At 37.9% G+C, this 25378-nt stretch overlaps 1 protein-coding gene across 1 annotated transcript in view; it reads right to left on the bottom strand.

Annotated features, from left to right (window-relative positions):
* The window catches only part of gabra3 (gamma-aminobutyric acid type A receptor subunit alpha3), a 534464-nt gene that overhangs the window by 424693 nt on the left and 84393 nt on the right, over positions 1-25378 (bottom strand). The gene's annotated exons all lie outside the window — the stretch shown is intronic.

Below are 25378 nucleotides of genomic sequence, written 5' to 3'. Positions count from 1 at the left end.
AGAACTTGCGTACGCCAAGCATTTAGCTACCGCTTTACGCCAACTTTAGATTTTATACATCGCGATTTGATTCGTTTATACATGAGGCCCCTGGAGTATTGTGTGTACTTCTGGTCACCATGCTACAAAAAAAGACATAGCAGCACTGGAAGCTCTCCCAGGACTTAAGGACATGTTCTACTCCACCAGGCTCAGAAAATTAAGCCTCTTTAGTCTCAGGCAGAGGAGATTGCATTAGAACCTATTCCAGGTTTTCAAAATTCTAAAAGTCATTGATAAAGTAGATCCATCAGAATTCTATCAACTAAATGGCAAATCTCACACTTAAGGACGCCAGTGGAAATTAATGGGATGTGCATTTAGTGCTGAGGCCAGGAAACATGTTGTGGAAATCCAAAACAAACTACTGAGACATGTAATAGAAGCTTAAACCTTGACAACCTTTAAGGAGTATCTGGGTGCGATTTTGGGAGAGCTTAGTTATTAAATAGACAAATAAGCTTTATGGATTGAATGGTCTCCTCTTGTTTGTCAAATTTCTTATGTTCTTATGCTCTATTGTCTACATGGGTTTTCCAGTTTTACTCCAGCATCTCAAAGATGCTTGTAAATCGTCTCATGTGAGTCTGATTGTAGGAGTGTGTATGGGTGGACTTTGTATTGGACTACCCTCCATCCATCACAAAGACTTGGGTCTTGCCTTGTGCCCAATGGTGCTGGTATAGGCTCTAGTCTTCTAATCCTGAATTGTATTGTGTGGGTTTGTTATGTGAAAATAACTGCAGTGCTTTGTAGAAAAATAAGGTATAATTACTAGCAGATCAAATAGCTTAGTAAGAAATAACGACTAATGGAAAAGAAAAAAAAATGTTAGGTTTGGGGTAAAAAAAAAATCGATGAAACCAAAAACCAACATTAATCTATTAAAATGTAGAAAAGCAGACCTGGCAGATCCATGAGAGAGACCGCCAGTTTAATTTGATGAAAATTTAATGAGGAGTTGAACTTGTGCCAAAAGGATGATTGCAGCTACCACAAATAATTTACTTGTCATAACTGTGACCTTCAACCAGCTCTGATGGTTGTCATATAATGGACGAATCTTGAATTGGAAGTCATCTGCCATTCTCCCTTGTGTGATACTTCTTGTTAAGTGGTGAGTAAAACATAATGCAGAAGAACTGACATTAATATAATAGCCAGCTCAGGAAAACAGTATCACTGACATAAATGAGGTGTCAGGTTCTCACATTTTATTCACTTTGTTGCCAAATGATTATTAACATCATCGCAGGGTGTGGAGAGTTTCAACGTGACTTCTTCCAAATGGGGCACTTTGGTTGTCATTTTCATAATGCAACACACCTAGTCACAAGTCATCTCTTCCACTTTAATAAAGTCTGTGTTTTTTGAAGCTGAATTAAACCTTAGTAAAAGCAGTTGGTGAAGAAAGATAGGTATCATAGATAGGAATGATCGTTTTGCTGTTTTTTCTTATGATTTTCTTAGCCCTTAAAGGATTTGTTGTTTTTTTTCTCAGTTTGTACATATTCTTATGTATGTATTGTAGATGTGTTTATCCAAAATTGTAGCAGTGCTACTGTGGGAGAACTTCACTTCCCAGCAGCCCAAGGGGGTTACCCGCATAGGATGACAGGAACAGAAGTAGGAGCTGCTGGGGACGAACGAGGCCAGCAGGAAAGTTGAAAAGGGAGGCCTGACGGAGCAACTGGAGTTTGGTGTTTTTCTGTATCCTGTCCAACGTGTTGTCTGAAAAGTTAATTGTGCCCTGGATCGTTTCCCATTAGGATGAATGGACTGTCTCATGCTTGCCTGTCGTGTGTATAGTGGTGGATTAATCGTCGTGCATCTTCAAAAGGAGTGCTCCTAGAAATCTCACCCTTTGCCGCTCAGGACTACCGGTAGGACTGTTTCACTCATTTTCTACGGAAGCTGTTCTTGGGATTCTCATCTTCACACCACATCATTTCACCTGCTATTGCTGTATTGGACTATATAAGAACATTATCTTGAGTGTTTTTTGTGGTTGTTTATTTGTGCTTATTGTACATCGCCACAAGTGGAAAAAGGTGGGATTATTTAGCGTGTAGTTATATTTCGTTTATTAGTGATTAATATATTCTTTAATTGTTTTATTACCTGTTGTTTTTTGCATCTGCTTGTGTGTGCAGGGGGGGCCAAGGCTGAGTGCGTCCCTGGAATCTCCACCAAAAAAATAAATAAATTACCGTCTCTACGATGGTGTGAATCTTAGCGGTACAGGACCGCTACAAAATTACCAAAGTTCTGCAGCTTTTAGTTTGCTTCATAGAATGATTCAAGCACCAGCGTGACATGTGATCAAATAACTCCACAGACAAATATCTTTGTTTTAAAAGTTTTAGTAAAAGTTCAAAGCAAATCAGTTCACATAAAAATAGAGAAAAAATTGATATAGTAAAGAAAAGTTCTTGTTTAAGAAAAGTTCTATTTAAAGTTTATAAATCTTGTTTCATTTCTTTAAGTTTGGTCATACAGTCGTACTTCAGGCACGTTAAGCAGGTTAATCACGTAAGCACGTTAAACACGGTCAGAAAACTGTATGACATCTCCTGTTCTATTTGCAATCATATCTAACAGTCCTTTCTAGCAGTAGGACTATTTAACACTCTGTTCTACAGATATAGCCAAGAACGTTTGATCTCATGTTAACTTACAGGGAGAAAAAGGCTGAAACATATTCTAGGCAGCTATAAGAAACTGATGTTCTATAGAAACTAAGCAAACATTTACATGAATTTAACATTAAACATTAACCCTGTAAGATTGGCATGAATTAATTTTTAAACCACAGTAACTTTTTAAATTAAAAATCAATAAAGATTAATGTAGTAGTCAATGTTTTCATAGGATTGTTACTGCCTGTGAACATTCCTACTGTATTGTGGTGCAAGGTTTAGTGTTTTGCTATGGTCCTTAACATGGTCATTTTATTTAAATGCTCTTAGTGTTATGATTCCAACAATTCAAAGTTGCAAAAGCAACAAGGAAATGCTTGAAGTAAATAAAAAGGCATAATGCACATAGGGGTTAGGGAAATCAGAAAAGGACAAAACAAAACCAAACACTTAAACCCTCAACACAAACCAAGCTTGTAGCCAAAAGCTACACTGCACAAGTTGTAAAATGATCCATGTTCTTTTAACTCCATCTATGTCTAGCAAACCTTATTTTTCTTGATAAAGGATCCAATGCTTGATTGCCAGATACAGTATGGTGCCATCTTAAAAGGGGATAGCAACAGTAAACAATATGCGTATGACATGTTGATAGGTGAGAAAAGATGGCAGCACTAAATAACAAAACTGCTAAATATGGTAAATTTGAAAAAAAAATAGCATGGGTTGAATATTAAGGTGTTAAAATGTTATATTTGTCCTACGGACTTTGCATAGAAAAACATGTTAGGCCAATTTCAAGTTATAGAACTCTTAATAGTCCTATTTAGGAATAATTGGAACTATTTATTAAGTATACTGTTAACTATTTAACCCTTAACTACTCACACCATTTCTCATCTCATAAGTACTCACGTGGTGTATTTTATGCACCAGTGTTAAAATGGCTATTTATATGTATGCTGTGATGTTGTAATATAAAATATTGCAATAATTTTAAGTTGTACATGTTTTTAATGTAATTTAATACCATATTATGGCATAGTATGACACAGTCTAGGACTATCTGAAAATAAACCTGATCCGCTTCTCCAGTGCTCATTGGTCATCGGTCACACTTTCATCCACTGTAGGATTTGCTCATGTAGCACATTTCACTTCAGTTGTTGAATTGTCTTTGCAGACAAAGACATTGCAAGAAGAACATCTTATTGTTGTCATACATATGTAAGTACCTGTGCGGTGTACCAAATGCACTATATGGAATATAGTGTGCATCCACTCATAAAACCAGTTGGGAGAACACTGGAGGGAAGGCATTGTGACACTGTACTTGTAAAGAATCATGCTGAGGATAGATGGGGGATGCTGACGGTAGGTTCAAGTAAAAGGACTTTGGACAAAAATAACAGATTGGTGTAAAATATACACCAGCACGAGTAGTTAAGGGTTAAACTAAGTAGATAAGGATGGCTCAGTTGATGGGTTTAAATGGAAAAATGAGAGAAGATGAAGTAAAAGGCCAAAGAAGACTATAATTAAGAAAGAACCACACTGAAAAGAGGAGAAGAAATTAAGAACCAAGCCTCTACAAAACATGGCAGTATTGTACAATGTTCAAGCTGGTATGTATGCATGTCTGTAAATCACTCTCCAGGATCATCTGGGGTAGGTACTATCACACCGGGTCGAGAGTGGGCGCTTGTGCTAACTTCTCCTCTTTTGTTCCCTCCACACTACAGAGAAGAGGCCGCAGTGAGGGCAGCTGACTTGGCCCCTTCCGCTCCCCCACCTATAAAGCCCACAGCTGCTGGAAGGAGGTGTTTTTAGTCTTGAACAGAACATACCACAGGACGGAGCTCCTTTCTCCCTGACTAGAACTAAACAATTGCCTAGCCTGATGGCCATCTTATTGGATTTTTGAGATCTTGTATCAGTGCACATAATTGCCCTTTTTTGTTACCTTTTGTTGGGAGAATTAAACGGGGATGACAGACTGGTATCCCAACATTTCTTTATGGAACTTGCAGTGCTCCACAAAGGTGAATCCTGGAAAAAAAAAGGACACTTCTCTTAAATTTACACAAGATTCCTCATTATATCAGGGTTAATATCTTCTTTACTCATTTTAAAAATAAAACAACCAGTTTCATCTTCAAGGGCAGAGCTGCGATCATTGATTTGTTCTGTTATTTTCTAAATACTTATATCTTAAATCATTTTTATCTCTCATAAATTGTCTTTTGTCTTTGTTTTGTACAACTTACCACTGTGTTTTGTAAATTGAGTTTGGTTATGTTATTGTTACATATTTGTCTTTGTCTCGGAGTCCTGCCAAGTGAGAAAGTTCTCTGACGACACTGCTATCGTGGGCTACGTCAGGAGTGAGCAGGAGGAGGAGTATAGGAACCTAATCAAGGACTTTGTTAAATGGTGCGACTCAAACCACCTACAACTGAACACCAGCAAAACCAAGGAGCTGGTGGTGGATTTTAGGAGGCCCAGGCCCCTCATGGACCCCGTGATCATCAGAGGTGACTGTGTGCAGAGAGTGCAGACCTGGGAGTGCAGCTGGATGATAAATTGGACTGGACTGCCAATATTGATGCTCTGTGCAAAAGAGGACAGAGCCGACTATACTTCCTTAGAAGGCTGGCGTCTTTCAACATCTGCAATAAGATGCTGCAGATGTTCTATCAGACGGTTGTGGCGAGCGCCCTCTTCTACGCAGTGGTATGCTGGGGAGGCAGCATAAAGAAGAGAGACGCCTCACGCCTGGACAAATTGGTGAGGAAGGCAGGCTCTATTGTAGGCACAGAGCTGGACAGTTTGACATCTGTGGCAGAGCGACGGGCGCTGAGCAGGCTCCTGTCAATCATGGAGAATCCACTGCATCCACTGAACAGTATCATCTCCAGACAGAGGAGCAGCTTCAGTGACAGACTGCTGTCAATGTCCTGCTCCACTGACAGACTGAGGAGATCGTTCCTCCCCCACACTATGCGACTCTTCAATTCCAGTATGGTAAACGTTAACATTATACAAAGTTATTGTCTGTTATACCTGCATTTTTATTACTCTTTAATTTAATATTGTTTTTTTATCAGTATGCTGCTGCTGGAGTATGTGAATTTCTCCTTGGGATTAATAAAGTATCTATCTATCTATCTATCTATCTATCTATCTATCTATCTATCTATCTATCTATCTATCTATCTATCTATCTATCTATCTATCTATCTGGTGATTACTGTTGTCTATTATTAGCTTTTTAATGTACTGCAGAATGGAAAACATCCTGATAATAAGACTATTAAAATTGTAATGTTACTTTTAACTTTTCCAGTAATAATACATTAAATCAATCAATAAATAAATAAATGTGGTACTCATCTGTGATCAATCACAAACATTAGGTACATGAAAGAAAGTGACAAATAGAGTTGCAGCTTGTATCAGATCTCACCAATGTTGCTTTAAACAAATGACATGAATAGGAATTCATAAGCTCTTCTCAAGAGTCTTGTTTTGATAAAATAAAAAGAAGTCTCAGACACAATAAGCCAAAAATTTGGGAGTTGGAAAGCTGGGGATTTAATTGTTCACATGAATATTTTAAACCTTAAAACAGAAATGCTTTGAGTATTAAGCACAGATGGATTTGTTTTTGAAAATCGTTAAAATTTCATTGGCAGTTAATTTAATATGTTGAACGTACAAATAAAATTAAAGTTATATTTTCCTGCTTTCAAGTTTTGTGTACAACACTTTTGCATAATGAGGTGACATGACAGCACAGCACTACTGCGGCATGACTGCAACAGACTGACCTGACTTGGTTTCAAAATTTCGGCTAGCTAACTGTGTGGCGTTTGTATATACAGTATATTGTCACACACACAGGCTTAGGGGTCAGCCAAAGGGCCTAAATAAACATGAAGGTACGAAAGATGGGGGATTGGAACAGAGTATTAATGCCTTTTCTCTTCTTTCAACAAAAGAACAACAACCATAAAATACCTCAAATCCGTACAACAACAATACTTCCGGCTCTCCATAATAACTCCACTTTCAGGTCCCTCTACCAAAGACTTTGCGTCTGGTCCACTACTGATGTCACTTCCAATCACACATTGATGGCTTCACTTCCGGCTTCCTATGATGACATCAACTCCGTCCCTCGATGAAGACGTTATTTCCATATCTCACTTCCTGCCAACTCAGTTCCATTTCTTTTTGTATCATTTCCTGTGCTGAATTTACATGGTATATCATTATGTAATACCATCATTATTATTGTTGTTATATTAAAATAAAATGGTGTCAAGCTCTACATGAACTGTACTTTAGCTCTAGTATTCTTATACAGGAACAGTGGCTCTTGTCCTCAAGGTATGCAGTGTTAGACTGAGATGGCACTTAACTGTCATTCATTTCAAAAATGGCTTATGAATGCTAGGAGACAGTGGCATGGATCCCAGAGACATCAGAGTCTGGAAGACTGCTGTCAGCCCTGGGCTCTTCAAAGCCCATCTGGAGACAATTTATTTTTCTGCCTAGCCTTAAAGAGAATAACTTAAAGAAATGAAAAGGATGATCATGAAATAACACTCATGTGGCTTTATAGGAGAAAACTATCAACACAATGCTCACCCAAAGTTATGACTTCTCAGCTTCACTTAAACAACATGAGCAGAAAACGTGAATGGTTTTACAAAGAAAAATTTATTTGCAATTAGAATGTTAAATTTCTTTCCATTCGTGTTTTTATGTGCTTCAAAAGTAAGATTTTAAAAGAGTACAAATACAATATGCTGATCTTTGACTACATTTAATCTGGAGGACTTCTCTTCAAAACAGATTTAAATTTACAGGCAGTGCTCCTGTTACTTTCCATCCTTATCAGTAACAGGATATGAAGTGGAGAAATCAACTGTGTTGGCAAGTCAAGGTAAACGAGAACTTCATCAGCTGTAGTGACTAATGAGACTTCTTACTTTTTCTGTCAAAGTTTCTATCCACTTGAGCTCCACTGTACTCTGGAAGAGCCTCATGTTCTGCAGCAAGTTGTTTCTAAATTTATATTTATTTAATGGGTCAAAATTTATATTTATATATTATATTAAATTTATATTTATATAATATGGCTCATAGCACAAATGTTACCAGGCTCACTTTGCACAGATGGTGATCCCATGGTGAGCTATTTCTCACTTTATGCAGACAGCAGAAAGCAACTATTTTACCTAACTGAGCCAAGGAAGATAAGATCCAAAGCTGATAATATTGAAGTGTAATTAGTTGCTTCCAAGTAAATTGCCTCTAAGATTTCAGACTTCAGTCTTAACATTGATGTTGTATTGATTCAACCTTCATAAATGGTACATAATTTAAATGTCCTTTTCAACTCAACATTTACCTTTGAGCCTCATATAAGCTCACTTATCAAAAATGCTTATTATCATCTTCATCCATTACTAAATGGGAGAGATGCTGACTCACTTGTGCAAGCTCACATTACTTCTCACCTCAAATATTTGTATCTCTTTTTGTCTTTTTAAATTAAAAGAGAGGGGAATTCAGGGTGTTGTGTGTAGATGGGTGCAAAATCGGCTCAGCCACAGGAAGCACAGGGTTATGGTGCGAGGAACAATATCAGAATTGGCTGACGTTAAGAGTGGTGTTTCCACAGGGGTCAATGATGGTGCTGCTGCTATTTATATATATATATGTATTAGCTCGCATTGCTCACCAACCCCCCAGGTTGAACGCACCCCAAAGAGACGCGGTCGCCCCTCCGAAACCCCCTCTTAAACAGTGATACAATGGGAAACAAATAGTTTTTTTTTTACCTCCTCTTTGCTTGATCAGCTGCTGGCTTGCTGCTGCTGCCATGCCGCGTCATCTGCATCTCACGTAGCACTTTTAAAAGCCTGTACAGCAGCTGTCCTACTCTTTGTCATTTATTTCTGGCCCCAGGCATGGTTAAATCTCTTGGCATAAAGTCTCGTCTCACAAGATGTGAGTTCTTGATATTTTTATAGTTTATAATTTAAAAACGGAATAAGAATCTGAAAATCTAACAACATCACATTAAAGTTCGACATATTTTGAAAAGAATGATACCAAACATTTATATGTAGGTTTTAAAATAAGCCCGATTTAAAGCATGACAAAAAACGTCACATAAAAACATCACATAAAATCGCTGCACAAAATTGTTGCACATTTAGGCTTAAGATTTTATACAGTATATATAGAGTAGATATAAATGATTTAGATAAGAATGTAAGTAATTTACTGGTTAAGTTTGCAGATGATACCGAGATAGGTGGATTGGCGGATAATCTAGTATCCATTCAATTATTACAGTGGGACTTGGGCAGTAAACAGTCTTGGGCAGAACTGTGGCAGATGAAATTTAATGTAAGCTAATGTTAGGTTTGAAAACACAATTGGAGGTCTGAAAATCAAAAGTACACCTTATGAGAAGGATTTTGGAGTCATAGTGGATGCAACATTATCAAGTGCCAGACAGTGTTTGGAAGCCATTAAAAAGGCTAACGGAATGTTAGGTTACATAGCAGAAAATGTAGAGTACAAGTCCAAGAAGGATATGCTGAAGCTTTATCACGCTCTTCTTAGACCTCACTTGGAGTACTGGGTACATTTTTTGTCTCCAGGTTACAAGAATGACATAGCAGCGCTGGATAAAGTTCAGAGAAGAGTGATTAGGCTGATTCCAGGGTTACAGGGATCAGTTTTGGGGAAAGATTAAAAGAGTGGAGCCTTTTCAATTTAAGACAATGAAGATTAAGAGTTGACATGATTGAAGTGTTTAAAATTATGAAGGGAATAAGTACAGTAGATGGAGGCTGTTACTTTAAAATGAGTTCATCAAGAACACAGGGACATGGTTGGAAACTTGTTAGGGGTAGATTTCGCACAAACATTTGGAACTTTTTCTTTACACAGAAAACCAGACACACATGGAATAAGTTACTATGTAGTGTGGTAGACTGTATGACTTTAGGGACTTTAAAAACTCGACTTGACATCATTTTAGAAGAATTAAGTGGACAAGAGAGGCAAGCTTTTTTGGTCTGAATGGCTTGTTCTCGTGTAGATTTTTCTTATGTTCTAACTGCCTGTTTTCTGGCCTTTTTGTTAAAACACTCCCTAGACTACAGTATATCCAGAACTCAGTCGCTACAGTCCTCACACACACCAAGCGAACAGAGCTCATCACTCCAGTCTTTTACCAATTGCACTGGCTTCCTGTTTCATCATGTATGAAATACAAAATGGCACTCATTACTTTTAAAATTTTACATTATCTAACTTCTACATACTTGTATGTTGCCTACTTCTTTCAGAGATATAATCCTCAACATGTCCTTAGGTCCTCTGGTACTGGGATCCTAATGATCCCACAGACCAGACATTCTTCCTGGAGCAACAGATCATTCAGTATCATCACTCCCCTGCATCTTGAACTCCCTCAGCATTTGAACAACTGCTGTTCACTTTCTTCTTTTAAAACTAAATTGAAAGTTCTCTCAGTCGTAGATTTTTCATTCTTACGGTATTGTGACTATATTGCTTGTTTTATTTTCTTATTTTTCTGGCTCCTTATATCTCTACATATTTTATAAAGTGTCCTTGGGGTTGAGAAAGGAGCTATATAAATAAAAATTATTATTATTATTATTAAGATCCATCAAGTCAAAAAGCTAACCAGGTTCCTGACTGTGAAGGCATCCGCCCTCTGCAGTAGGCTCATTCCTCTTGCAATCCGCTGCACCCTGCAGTGAGTGCACTTCAAATCCCATCTTACAGTTTTGGACAAAGCCTTAAAAATACTTCCAACGTTAGTGGACTCCTGTGTATATATTCAATCCTCAATTTTTCTTATTTAATGATAAATTGTATTTAGTACACTGTGGTCATATGAATAATTTATTCAAAGTCAGAGGAGCATACAGTAGTTATGCCAGTCACAATATACAGACAGATATGAAAAGCAGCATAGAGTAGATTGATAGATATAATTATTTAAGGTAGGTTAGATTGATTAATTGATTGACTGAAGAGGTCTCTGCAGCCTCTTCAGCAATCATCAGTAATCTCCTTTTGCGCAGTGACTGGAGAGTGGTTGCCTGTAGATGCATCTTTAAAGTGGATCTGTTACATAGTCAACAAAATTTTCAATGCAAGGTGTGATCCCATTCATGATGTACTTTTCCGTGACATACTGAAAACTGTGACAGTTTGGCAATAAAAACTGACAAGGGAGAAAATGGTCTTCAAGCACTTTCCTGGGACCATACATGAATATATCATGTCAATCAAGGAGTCTTTATTTATAGCAAAGGTACCAAACATTACTGGAGAAAACATAATCATATTTGTTGGATTGTGAATGGGGAACTTAATTGTATCTGTTCAGTGTTTTCTTAAAGTTTGTTATGCTGGGTTTTTGTCACAGTGTTTCTCTCAGCACTGTCTCACGTTTAGGGTTAAAGCAGTTTGTTTATTTTTAAATAAAGCACATCAAAACATACGTGCTGATACCGATGTCTGTCCATCTGTATGTCTGCATGAATCAACTTGGCTCCCAATGGACCAATTTTGTTAAAATGTGGCACATTTACTCTTCTAAGGAGACTTGTTGTCAATTTGCATATCTTGAATACAGTGTGCTGTACACATTTTTGAAAATTTCAAAAGCTCCCATTGAAAAGGACTAGTAAATTTGTGAATCTGTCTACATTATGACAGAGAAACATTCTGTGTGACTTCAATCAAATTTCAAATTCACCTTGAGAGAGGTTACTTTAGCTTGCATATTTAGCAGATTTTTCAGTTTTACTCATCCAACAGCCACTCCTGAAGGGATCAAATGTCGAGGGAGGCGCATTTATACAGTATGCGCTAGTCACTGATACCCCACCTCACATTTCATGGTGTTTGTGGTAAGGTAACACTAAAAGTGACAAAAAAAAAGCAAATGTCACTTATCTGGAAATGACTGTCGGAGTTAACAAATTATGTAAGAATCTCTCTGTAGCACGGAGTGAGCAAATACGTACTTAGTATTTACGTTAAGCAAAAAATAACCTCATGGATGTTTTATCTGCACATTATAATGATTCAGTGTTTCTCTGACACTATAATTTATCAGCAAATCTCCAGACTTGCTCTCCTTATTGGTCTGAAGTAGCCAAAAATTATATGTTGAAACTTAAACAGAATTTAATTCCCCATGGATACTTCTTTCAACAATGTTATGTTTAAGAACTTTGAACTACAGTTAGCTATAGAGCCTCTGCAGCTAAACTCTAATAACTGGACATCAATTGATGCCATTATTACATAACTTCAACTGGTCATTGACTTTCACCACACCAAACAGCCTCTATGTCCAGTCACTATTCAAGGATTGGATATAGAGGTGGTCCACTCCTATAAGTACTGGGGGGGGGGTCCACATTAATGACAGGTTGTACGTGCCTCAGAACACACAGGGATTATATAAGAAAGGGCAGAGCAAGCTGTTTTTCCTTTGGAGGCTGCATGCCTTTAATGTGGGAAGTGACATCCTTCACATTCTCTATGACTCTGTGATAGCCAGTGCGATTTTCTATACTGTGATGTGCTGGGCTGGTAACATCACTTCAAGAGAAGCCTACTGAAACAACAGGCTAATTAAAAGGGCAAGCTCAGTTATAAGACACATTCTGGACCTGGTGGAGGTTGTAGTGAAGGAGAGAATTAAAACAAAACTGAGTGTAATTATGAACAATGCTGCACATCCTCTCTGACACACTAACACTTAGGACATTCAGACAATGAAATATTCAGCAGAAGTGTGTCAAGCAACACGACTGGAGCTCCTTTATACCAGCAGCAATACATCTGCATAACACCTCACTGTGATTGTGACAGCCAAGTCAGACGTTTTTCTTTTTTAATTTTCTTGCTTTATAGTCATCCTGGTGTGTATTTAGATCAAAGTATGTGTGTATATATTATTTATTTATCTATTTACATATTTATTTGTATAAAGAGCTTCTGTAAAAAGCCAGATTTCCTCTGGGGACAAATAAACTTCTGTCTATCTATTACAGTATATAGTGTCTTTTTCACCTATCTATCTATCTATCTATCTATCTATCTATCTATCTATCTATCTATCTATCTATCTATCTATCTATCTATCTATCTATCTATCTATCTATCTATCTATCTATCTATCTATCTATCTATCTATCTATCTATCTATCTATCTATCTATGTGCTTGATGAAAGCTTTTGAGCTACCACTAGCCTATATGGGCTACATTTCTAAGTACAAGACATTGTGAAGTACTGTTAAAAATCATGTAATGTAATCATATAATTGTATTCTATTATTTTTAATATATTTCACTATTACAAAAATATATAAATTCCAGTAATGATGCACAGCACGATAATGTGCAGTGAATACACTTCACTTGATCATTCATAGTTTTCAGACTCTTTCTCTGTCCATTTATCATTTATTTGTTCAGAGGTTGATGTGCTTGCTGCTTCCTGCTTGCAGCTCTTCTTTTCTCCACCCTAGCAACCCACTTCTCCTCTTCTTTCGTCGGCATCTTTCCGCATTAAAACTGATTAGGCCAGTGTTTGTGTTGCAATTACTTAGTACATTTTCTTTAATTTTTCACTTAATCTGGTACTTAAGTGTTCAATCTGCCTCAAGAATGATTTAAGATATGAAGATACAGGGGAAGTGACAGCGAAGGTGGTAGGGATGAGAACGGTGCCCGTACGCTTGCGCCGCACAGCCGCCTTGCTGGCCGCTGCTAAGAGTTGATTCTACAATAAAATAAAATAAAAATAGAATGAGGAATAACCTTGGAGCTCAATCATCACCCCGAAAGTGGATAGAAGACGTCACGTAGTATATGAGTACCAAATTTCAGGTCAATAGTTCAAATGGTTTGCGAGCTACAGATGATTTAAAATCCTGGACAGACAATCAAACAGCCACGGTAGCATATTATATATAAAGATCTAAAATGTAAAAGCAAACTTTTTGAAGTTTCTATAAAAGTAAAATACTTCAGCTTTTGCATCAGTTAAGTCTCCAAAAGCACCTAAATGTTATGCCATTTTGTAACTTGTTATGTAACCATAAAGATACAACAAAGAAAATGATACTGTATTTGTTAATAGCTCTTTTCAGACAGGCTTAGAGAGCTTACACAGATTTACAAATACAAAGACATACACTATAAAGCAGGAAATGCATAATAACATCTGCCTGAGGTCCACCAGCTATTTATTACACAAATCTTTTTCATTATTTCTCAGATTTTATGAGAATATAAAAGAGAAACCTCCAATCTCCGCAGCTTCCAATGAGGGAAATGCCTTGGGGAACTGAATATATAATGCCACACTCGACATCAACAGAAACTAGGAGTAGAACAGTTAGAGAAAAATATAGCATCTGAAAAGCGCTTGTTTATTTATGTGTTTATATTTTCCCTCCTAAGTTTAATTCAGTCATATATGGAAGAAGTGCTCTCCTTCTTGTTTGTTTTTCCACTTATTAATGGAAAGAGATCCCTAAGTGATTAGTGCCATCTCCTGTGCTCTCACCAGGTAATATCAGATGCTTCTAGAATTGCCATCAGGCAACAGTTTTCTCTCTTTAAAACTTTCCCATGCCCTGCTAATTAATTCACTGATTACTTTTAAGTGACTCAATGATACTTTTTTACCATACATAATCTGCTCTTTGCCATTGGCGGGAGATACCCACAGTCCAACATTGTAGTGCACTTTCAAATTGTCTAGGTAAGGCATGCATTTCTCATTGGTTAATCACACATATATTAAATCTTTTCCACTAAATTATAAATCCTTAGCAGGATTACAGACTTTGTTGATTCCCACCTTGCATCCAGTGCTGTTGGGATATGCACTGGTGCTTCATGAGCCTAAGTTGTATAATCAGAACAAGTATATAAATAATAACAATGGCAGTATTTTCATGTCTCATTGTGCATATTTTTTTGTGTTTTTATTTTTATTCCTAAGTTTCCTACAGTTGAAAATGTGCACAAAGACCAGGGCTTGTCTGTAGAGTTGAACTATAGAAGAATAAATTGAACTGAATTACATCAACTTCATTCAAGCAATCAGCATTTCTTTAAACTCTCTAAGAAAAAAAAGAATCTATAAGAGGACAATGAAACAACATGAAAACTTGAAACAGCATAATCTGACCAAAACTCTGTGAAGCAGCAAGACCATCTGCTGCAATGACTTACCACACATATTTATTACGAAGCCTTTGCTAGTTAACATTGCCAACCCACACCAAGCTTTCACTTTTGTAGCATGAAACCTCTTTTATTTCTAGTGAATCTTTAGGATTAAATGACTCTAAGGGCATCTACTTGCAGAGTCAAATGAATACTCTTAAAGGCTTTGTTTAAAGGTAATATGGGACAGAAAATAACAAAGAATTAAAGGTTAATAAACCAAACAAACACATGAAAGAATATAAAGGATTGGCAAAACAGAAAAGCTTAATCAAAGTAAGCAAAAATGTTTTGGCATATGGAGGGCAAATATGGGGTTAGGGAACAAGCAACTAGCAAAAATCAATATTGTAACAAAGTGACCCCAGAAAATACAGTATCAGTGAGATGAGCTCAGAGGCTCCTCAAATCTGAGGGCCAATAAACTCAAATGAGTTTAGGTGACACCTGAGAAAGTCCCAACATCTAACAACAGAGTCACAAGAGTTAGAAAAGAGGCTGGGCTGGGAGTCTGGTTATACATCAGTAAATCAGTTCTTTTACTTCTTTGATAAACCGAGCAAGCGTTCTTTATAGTGGCTTTGAAAAATATAGAGATGTATGGTCTAAACACAACATAGTCATGAAATAATTAAGAATTAATAAATGGTCAAATGTATGCACCAGCTTCTGGCTACTTAGTTAGCAAGTCCACCTTAATAAAAGGATGAGTGTCTGTTTGTCTGTCTGTGTGTCCATCTAGTCTCTGTCATTCCAAAAGATGGTGAATCACAAACATTTTTAGCAATATCAAGCATTCCATTTGTCATTTCATTAGATTGCTCATCACCTTAACAGTGCTTTTATGAATCCCTTACCAAATGCCATGTAACAAAGAGACATAGGCATTGCATGGTGCACTGCAAGCGTTAACGCTGAGGTTGATGTTGATTCTTTAGATTACAACTCGTGTTAGACGGGGAGCATAGCTTGTATGAAAATAATTCATCAGCAATACTTTTTGCTCGATTTACAAAATGCAACATATTCTTTTTACTGAAATTTTATGGTTGTGAAGAACAGGTTCATGGGTGTCTGACAAAACTGTTACTGAGTGAAAAGTGTTGCTCACTTTTTTCGTGATGTTTTCACATTCTGCCTTTTTCTACATTTTATTTATAGGTTCCTACCATATCTCAGCGCTATAGAAGCCATACAAATGATTTATCCCCTTGGAAGTTTCCACATGTTATCACTAAACAATGCTGAAATTAATTCAACACAGTGGATTTAATTCACCAAGTGTTTTTTATCTCAACTCTCACCTCCTGCACCTGCTTTTGCCAGTATAATCAATCCATCTCCAATTTCTGTCTTTATTTTTTTTACCCTTCCTCTGCCACCCTGGTGATTATTTCAACTGAACTTTTGCTTTCAGTTTCTTTTGGCTACTGTGTTGCCTGCAACAGCTGTGTCTGCATTGTCCTCTCAGCCTTCAATTCCATTTGCTCTACCTGGGCCTTCTGCATCTGTTCTCTTTGCAACTGATCCATCTCTTGGAGAGGTGCTCCTCAGTTGCTGCCCCTTTTGTTGTCAGCTGTTACCAGAGTGTGACATGGTTGCCAGTGCCCTGATGCCCAAATGTCCCAAGACATACACGTAGGAAGATCTTCCTGCCTAGAAGCAGAAGGATGCCACCTATACCATTGTGTCCTGTGGTTACCAAGGTGAGTATGGTCACAAAGTACTCACTTTTGCTTTTGCATTTTTCAGACCGTTCATCCCAGCCAGGTGGTGGTCTTCTCGTTCATCAGCCATCAGAGCTGGGAGGTGATTTTCTTGCTGTCAGGTCACCCCTCCAGACTAATGTCTTCTTGCCTCGTTAAGGGGGCTAAAGTCTCTTCGCGTTGTCACCCTTTCCAAGCTAAGTCTTATTGTGGATTGTTTCTGTTTGTGTGGGAAGTTTTATTGTATGTGTTTAGTAATGTCTGGAAGCCATCCGTTAAAGGGAGGTCTATGTTGAGTTACAGTCAGGGGCTGGTGTTTATTATATGGTTTTTCTGTTAATTTTGAAAAATTATTTTTTTTTTTTTCTGTTAATTTTGTTTATAGTTTGTCAGTGTTGTACTGTTATTTTAAATGTATAGCCATTCTGTATACTTTGTGGGTGCAATCTAAAGAGGTGACTCCACCATGATATCAGTGCTGCTGTGTCTTCAAACTGGTTTTATAAGTCAGCAAGAAAAAGAACTCCCATAATGGGACACTGAGTTTGTATTTGGATTTAAAAACGAGTATTGTTATTTCTTGGTTTTTCTGCTATCTTGGATTTTACTATTTACTGGATTCTACTTGTTTATTTTTTTCTCTGTTTTTCTATTTTGTTTAGTGTAGCCAGAGTTTGAAGGTTCTCTTCTTTGTGAGGCACTTTTGAATTGTATTTTGACCACTCAGGCCTGCTGATGAATGGCGTCTGGTCATGCCACCTCTGCGTGGTATCATATTTCAATCAAGACTGTTTTCATGGGTGGCTCCTGGTTGAACAAGCTGCTCACCTCTATTTGAATTTCTGACTTCCTGAATGTGTTTAAGAAACGCTTGGAGACTCTCTTGTTTGGTGAATTTCTGTCTAACTTACTAGGTTTTAGACTTTGTAACTTGCTTGCATTTTGTTCAGAGCTCTTCACTTGTGATGATCATTATGTAACCTTATAAGGCTGGGAATATACTTAATGCTATACATGGTGTGCGTTTGAGGACGCTACTGCTGCGCAAGAAGTGTAGTGACTATACTTGTGCATGTACTTTAAGTAAATCTGGAGTATTCCACCAGATGTGAGAAATCATCATGATGAGAAAACAACATCTGTTGTGATATGAGGGTAGAAAGATATAAAAGATGCAAACTCTTTGCATTCTAATGCTGTTGCAAAGGTGCAAAAAAAAAAAAAGACGCCAACAGTGGCACAGAAGATGGTACAAGAGACCTTTAAATGTATTGCATCATTACAATGGGGAATATGTGATGCTTATATTGTCTATGGGAGAAATGGAAGAAATGGAAGAAGAAAAGCATATAAAGACATTTGCATGTCAGCATTTCATTTGCTTCACAGCATCAAGCCAAGTTGGAGCTGCAAGCCTGCCATTACATGTTGATAGTAAACAACAATGCTGACGTCACGTACCAAAACTTGAAAACACACGTCACCCATACTTTTTCTGGTACTGCAACTCACGCACGTGTCACATTAATTTGTGAGAACGTCCTCAGAAAATGTGTCAAAAGTATGCCTGGAACGCATGGCAGCCATGATGCATGCTCATATGCATTCTGAGCGTGAACTATAAACCGGCCCTAACACTTACCAAACAGTCCCCCTGACTGACCTTGACTCAGCTCTGTTGGGCCCTTCTGTAAGTTGCTTTGGATAATACCATCAGCTAAGCAAATATGTCTAAATGTAAATCTTTCATTACTTTTTTTTTTTTAACTTTAAAGCCATTTTCCCCATGTTTGGGGCCTACTTTGGCTGAAGCACACAGGTAGTAGTTTGAGCTAGCTGCCTTGGGTGACCCTCTTCTGGGTAGGTCAGTAAGTTTCCTAGCCTTTATGGCCTTTTTAGTGGCCTCACGCCCTTTTTTATACTCTGACCACTTATTACAACACAAGGTCTATGATATCCTGTAATGGATGATGAAGAAATAGATGAATAAGTGTCTGTTGTTTCTTTTCAGAAATGCATACCTTTGGAATGTCACAGGAAAGGCACACACGCATTTTCATCTTTACCTTTTATTCACTGCTGAAACCATTGCCATTGATTTCTGTTTCATCATGATGCTGTATCAATGCATGCTTTTTTGTTGTTGCAATGAATTTCCGAAGAAATCAATCAATGCTACCTTTCATTCACAGTTTGTAATTAGCCACCCATCCATCAATTTTCCAAACAGGCGTATTCCAATACAGAGCTGCAGGGCTCTATAAATTTCAAAGAGGAGTGTTTGGCATGACAGACTGTTTTATTTTCTGAAGGTGATGCCTGCTCTTGTTATTTGTTTCTCTTTTGGTTTGCATCGACTAAGGAACAATCCAGCAGAGCAGCTCTTTTAAAATGTTGGGGGCATCCTTGGTAAGTGTGAATGCCCATACAGTTAAAGTACAATGATGTGAATAGTCAATTTATTAAAAAGCAGAGAAAAAATAACAATTAACCTGCGGAAATTACAGTTGCCAGTGACAAAAAGAAAGAGGTGCCTCTTGGGATATTGAGTATACCTTACTCAGGACTTCAGACCCAGTGTATTCTGGCAGAGGGTGGCAGGATGTATGCCATTTACAGCTTTTTATAAATTGCATGTGTTACTCCCTTTCATAGCTGCTATTTCATGTATTAGGAAAATGTCAAACACTGCAACAAATAAATGCTCTTATGACTAAACCAAGTTGTCAGAATGTGCCTTCCACGGGGTTGCTAGAGGTGCCAGGCAGGCATCCTAAAGAAAACATAACGGTAGATGATATGACTGCAGTGTTTTTCTTTTTTTACTTTTTGAATCAGCTTTCTCCATACTGTTTGTTGTAAAAAAAAAAAAAAAAAAGGAAAAAAATCCCAGCTCAGCCCACGGCTAGATCTAATTGAGTATCACTGACTTAGGCGGGCCTTATGATGCTAACAGAATGCTTTGCCGAATATATAGGTCATGCTTAGTTATGAGAATTTTTTGTCTCCTGAATTCCGGGGGGAGGGGGAGCTGCCTAATACAGCTCTCCAGCCTCAAAGCAAGAATATTAATAGGCCGACTCTCAGAAGGCAACTGTGAAGCCTGCTCTCTGATAACATGAAAACTTTATTTTTTTATGTTCTCATCAGATTTAAGTATTATTTTATTTATTCCCTTCAAAGATTTATACTATAAATATAACTATTTTGTGTAAAGCAATGAAACCTAATATAAAAAAACATCATATTTCACTTCCCCAATCCTTCCCCCATTATCTGCTTACTGAGGTTTTTTTATGACTACTGATAAACAAAGTACTGTATCTTAAAAGTATGCCAGTACTTTCATAATAATCCATTTCTAGATAATGTGAGCACTGGAAACAGGGTCTTACAACATGATTCTCAGAAGTACAATGGAAATTATCTATAGGGTGAAAGCATTTTTCCTCAATCCTTGCAAGACATTTTGTTCATTTGTAATTCAAATGAAAATTGTACATATCATACTTCTGCCTCGACTAAGATGATCAAACATTTACCTTGGAATAGACATTTTCAAGCATCTCTGTCTGTTTTATCTACCCTTAGTGTTTAAACCTTTCTGGACTACAAGTTTTATACTGAACTTTTTTAATCACATCAGGATTAGTATAAATATTCATCTTTGTACTTTTAGGGGGAATACCGAAAGAAAGACTGTCACTTAACGGACACTTTACCCCAGTAACGTACCATAAAATACAATATATTTTCCTGCTTTATTCTAAACAAGCCAAGATACCTGTTGAGGACAGGTAATAGAATAATTAAAAAAAATTTGATATCTCTTCATTGCCTTTCCTTTATATCTGTGTGTGTGTGAACATCTCTTAACCGGCACTCCCCCTCTCTAGCGTGTTTCTAGTAAAGCCTGCTTTTAAGGCTGTTCATTGTTTTCGAGGCACCTTTCTCGCCTCCTGTCAGGTTTTATAGTTTCTGTCTTTTAAAGCAGCTCTCCCAGTCGTCTCCTATGCCTTTACTAACATGCCTTCACTGGCACTCCTGCTTATTTGATTATTTTGTAAGTTTTAGGTCCGGTTTATACTTCACGCTCAGAATACGCATGTGCACACATCATGGCTGCCATGTGTTCCCAACGTTCATTTGACGCTTCCTCTCAACATGTCCATATCAGTACCAGCAAAAAATCGGAGGTCACAGTTTGTTCAAGTTGAAACATGATGTCAGAGTCTTTGCTTACTATCAATATGTGACAGTAAGCTGCAGTGCCACTCCTACAGGATCAACATGCATGCTTCGATAGCAACAACAGCAACATTTGTTTATTTATGTAGCACATTTTCAAACACATGATGTAGCTCAAAGTGCTTTACAAGATGAAGGAAGAAAAAATAAAAAATATAAAAATTAGGCTATACTAACAAAGAATAAAGTAAGGTCCGATGGCCAGGGAGGACACAAAAAAAAAAAAACTCCAAAGGGCTAGAGAAAAAAAACCAAATCTGCAAGGGTTCCAAGACCATGAGACCGCCCAGCCCTCACTAGGCATTCTACCTAACATCAATGATCTCAATCAGTCCTCATGGTTTTCAGGCTTCATGTGGAAGAATTCGACGATGATGGTCATGTGGACCTCTGGCCTTCAATCCATCAATGTAGAGACTGCATGATGCTTTGATCGAGTGATGGTGGCGCAGATCTCCACCATAGAAAAACAGAAAAAGAACAGCGGAGAAAGTAGGGGTTAGTACTGATTTTGCAGCCATGAAAAAAATTATAATTAAATGCATATACAGGATATCAGGGTTGAAGCTATGAGAAAGCCATGTTAAAGTAAAAGGTTTTTAGCAGTTTTTTAAAGTGATCCACCGTATTAGCCTACCAAATTTTTATCGGTAAACTATTCTAGATTTAAGTGCATAACAGCAGAAGGCTGCCTCACCACTTCTTTTAAGTTTAGCCCATGTAATTATAAGCAGACACTCATTTGAAGATCTAAGATTACGATTTGGAGTGTAAGGTGAAAGGCATTCTGAAATATAGGATGGAGTTAGGTTATTTAAGGCTTTGTAAACCATAAGCAGTAGATGTTTGATGAATGGTTCGATGTGGTGAAGCAACTCATCACACTTCAAAGCTGACTTACAGATGTATTCGTGGTGCTTTTCTTTATCTATTTCTCGCATAAGCAATACAAGCATCACGTGAAACATTTTAAGTATCTCACATACCATCTTCTGTGCCTTTTTTTTTCTTTGAACCTTCGCAACAGCATCAGAATGTACGGATGTCTATTTGAGCCACAGAAAAAAAAATTGGGACACAAATTTCCATTTTAATATCATAGTTTATTTTGCCATTAAAGTAGAACATTGTAAACATCATTTTAAAACTGACCCAGTTGTTAATCACCACGTGCTTCTGGGACATCCTCAGGAACTGACAGCAACAGCAGGCAGCGATTGCCACAGAACACATTAAATTTATGATATTCCAGCTCTCTGCACATTTAGAATCCTTAGATTTATACTTGACATCACTTTCATGATGAAATGTGTTAAAGCATGTATGTTACATTTTACAGATAAATTGTTAACTTCATTTAAATAATTAATACTGTTAATAATTACACATGTGGTGGCAGAGCAATAGTGCTGCTGTCTTGCAGTAGGGAGTCACATTCTGGGTGTTCCCTGCCTGGAGTTTGCATGTTTTTCTGGTGGGTTTCCACAGTGTGCTCCAATTCCTTCCAAGGACATGCAAGTTTGGGGATTTGATAATGCTAAAACGACGCAAGTATATGTGTGTGCTTGTATTCACCATGCGATGAGCTGATGCCCCATCCAGGGATTGTACTGCCTCGTGCCCAATGCTTGCTGGAATGGGTGCATCGCTGGATTGATAGATGTAACCATTAAACATCCATCCTTTTCAGAGATATTGTGGTGAGGTGTCCTGGGAATTTAATGGATGTTTCTGGCAGTTCACAACACAGTGAAGCTGAACGTTATTTTCTCACCATGATAATATCTCACATTATCACCTGGTGGAATCCTCCAGATTTACATAAAGTGCATGTACAAGTATAAACAGTACACTGTTTGCGTAACAGCAGTGTCCACAGGCACAGGCCTTATACTTGCCATCTTTGAAGGCAATTCTCTCAGCATGCCTCCTACACCTTTACTAATGTCTGTTCACCAACACTCCTTCTATTGAGCGTGTTCCCATAAAGTCTGCTTCTCAGACTCTGCTACTATTTTTGAGGCACCTTTCTCACCTCCTGTCCAGTTTTATATTTGCCATCTTTGTAGACGCCTCTCTCATTGTGCCTTGTACACCTTTACAGATTCTTGCGTTTCTTACACATTCACTTCTTCTTTCATCGCGTTACCAAAGCCAAACTGGCCAATCTCACCAATCAGATTGCTCAGAAGAACTGGACGCACAGACCTTAGTGTTTTATTATATAGTAGATAATCAGAGGAATCCTAACTGCCCTATTAGTTTAATTGGAAAATTATGTTTATTTGTTAGTAAAATTATAGACATTAAATTTACTAAACAAGGAACAACTCAAAAATATTTTCATGTATGACAGCCCTTTAGAAATGTTCTACTCAACTACGACTACTTAAAGTCGACATCAATCATATTGCAAACTTTCTAGATTAAAGTATCTCTTAGTGACTACTTATTCAATTTTTCTTCTTCTCTTTTTTTCATTTTTCTACTTTTTTTCATTTGGTTAGAAACAAGGAGGTTAATTGCAATTAGTAATATTTCATTGTAATTGTATCTAATTTAATAACTTGCAACTTGTGTAATGTACCTACACATTGAAACCAATAAAATAAAAAAGACCTAGATTATGCAAAGTTAAATCATCTACCAGATGAAGAATCTAATGAGGTTCTTGTGGTTGTTTTTAACTAAGATCAGCTCATTTTTTGGAATTAGAACATGTTCAAAGAAAAAAAAAGATTAAAGTTTATTTCCATTCTGAAAAGGAAAGATTGTGAAGGATCCCCAGAAATGAAACCTGAATCCTGTTGGTCCTCCCATTCCACCACAACACACTGTCTCTTCCACAGGTCATCAAACACAACTTCACAGTTTTGCAAACTGCAAATCCTTGGGTACCGCTGGTTTGACTTTGTCCCGAATGAGGCACATTACCTGCATTGTGAGGGAGCGTCAGTTACGGGACTATGGCCATGTGGCGTGATTCCCAAAGGGTGATCCGACTCCCAGGATCCTCATTGTTGAGGACCCAAATGGCTGGACCAGGCCAAAGGGATGCCCACGTAATACCCATCAGCGGCAAATAGATGTTCACTTCCGGAGGGTGGGATTGCACCACATGTCTGCCTGAGGGGTTGCCAAGCAGGATTGCAAGCTGTTTCGTCATGTGGTGGATGTGGCAACCCACTGTACCAGTGCATGATCCCCAACCTGACGTGACTTGACCTGAAATTTTTCTATCATAATTTATGTGGTGTCTTTTCCTCCCTCATTTTCTTGTCTTGCTATTCAATAGTAGTTTTTCCTCCCCCCCCTTTTCTTTCTCATATGTTATGTTATGTTATGTTGCCTAATGAATCTTTACATTCAGGTCGACTTACAGGAATGACTTCAGTATCTAACAGGTCTTTTGACAGGTGTTGCTTTCATTTTAATGGCCTGCTTTAGACTGATTAGTATGGCCAGCCTATTTTCTAGATATGTGATAATTACTTGTAGTCCTAACAGCTGGGAGTCATAGATTCTCCCAGAAAGTGTGGAATGCGAAGCTACAATAAATAATAGAATAGAAGCTGGCACATAGGAGGCTTTCAAGACTTGCTCTAATGAGTATTGGAAATATAAGTGCGATCAAAGCCTCCCAGACATAACAATGTTAGCCATCCCCATGTGGTACAGACATTCTTTAATTTGGCCAGTTGGGTCCACTCTCTGGGTAAGAACATGACATTCAAAGTTCTATTCCAGCACCACTTTGTTTTATTTGCATTCATAAAGTTGTTCATACATTTTGCCAGTTATTTGCTTTGATGCAACTTAAATGTGTTGTGACAAATAGAGGCACTGTCGACCCCTTGAACCCTCAGACCAGACGTCAGACACCAGCTAAAAGTCCAAAATGAATATTTATCATAATAATAAAGTGCACAAAGCACCCTCCACTCCACTATACTCCAATAAATCAATAATCACAAATAAACAATCAATACAATCCTCCACTCCCAGACGCGTTGCCACCCTTCCACCCAGCTCAGCTCAACGTCTGGGATTTCCCACAATCCTTTTATAGTCCTTGACCCGGAAGTGGTTCTGTCCCTAAGTCCATGTGACTTTCTATCACTTCTGGGTCAGGTAAAAACTTCTCCTTTTCTTCAGCCCGGAAGTATATAATTTCTTCCGTTCTCGTGACTTGGAAATACTTCCGGGCTATACGGAAAGCATAAATCCCTGGGCCTCCCTGCAGCGACTCCTGGTGGCCCCCATGGTATCTAGCAGGGCTGTGAAGAAAAACTCCAAGGTCCATGATTCCCTGCTGGCATTCGGGGCACCTCCTTGCTGCAAGGAGGGCTCCATCTGGTGGCTTGGAGGTGTTGGCCGGAATATATGGCCAGCAATCCCTCACAGTGTATATAATGTGAGCAGCACT

This window comes from Erpetoichthys calabaricus, chromosome 12, assembly GCF_900747795.2.
Source record: "Erpetoichthys calabaricus chromosome 12, fErpCal1.3, whole genome shotgun sequence".
Taxonomy (NCBI): Eukaryota; Metazoa; Chordata; class Cladistia; order Polypteriformes; family Polypteridae; genus Erpetoichthys; species Erpetoichthys calabaricus.
This window is presented reverse-complemented; position numbering and strand designations above follow the sequence as displayed.